Below are 908 nucleotides of genomic sequence, written 5' to 3' on the forward strand. Positions count from 1 at the left end.
AATAATTTATTAACAATTAATGGATCCCGATTAATCCTCACATAGCCGATTAATCTCGACCCCAGTCCAACACCGTGCCAACATCGAGCATTTTTTGTATCCTTTATATATATATATATATATATATATATATATATATATATATATATATATATATATATATATATATATATATATATATATAAAACATTCGGAATCTAGAAGGTTATTATGGAAATAAATTCCCTTTTTAGGAGCCAACTCATCGAGTTTATGACATAAACTCGACGTGTTGGAATATTTTGAGGAGCGTGTTTTGAAGGACCAACTTGTAGAGTTGGTGAAGGAAAATCGACGAGTTGAACACTGTTTGAAAAACCCTAATTTTTGGGTTTTGCAACCTATTTGTTACACCTTAACTTCCAAGTGGTGGCCTCATTCCAAGCCTCCATAACCCCTAACCCTAATCTAGAAACCCTACAGCCTCCTTGAGTATTGTGAGCTCATTATGGTTGTGTTTTGGTGTGTTGGAAGCTCATTGAAGGGAAGAAAAGCTTGGTGTAAGGTGGTGGTTCAAGTAATAGCTTTCAAATTTTGACTCTCTGCTTCATTTCCATCACATTTTGGGTATAAAGTTCTAACCTTGCTTAATATTTTCTTATCCTTATTTTTGATTTTTTTGTGTTTTGGCCTCTTTTTAGGGATGGTGATGGAGTAGAGTCATTTTAGGAGTTGTTCCTTCAGATCTGAATTGGTTTTGGTACCCTTCAGCTTAAAGGTTCAATCTTTATGAGGATATTGGTGTCATGCATGCATTAAGTCATCTATTAAGTCCATTCCAAGCTTAAGAGCTTCATTTAGACATGCATGAACCTAAGGTTGACAACTTTACATGGTTTTCCATCTCAAGGAAGTCGGTTCTATGTTTT

Source organism: Lactuca serriola, chromosome 4 (genome assembly GCF_051521515.1).
Source record: "Lactuca serriola cultivar US96UC23 chromosome 4, Lser_US96UC23_V15, whole genome shotgun sequence".
NCBI classification, from domain to species: domain Eukaryota; kingdom Viridiplantae; phylum Streptophyta; class Magnoliopsida; order Asterales; family Asteraceae; genus Lactuca; species Lactuca serriola.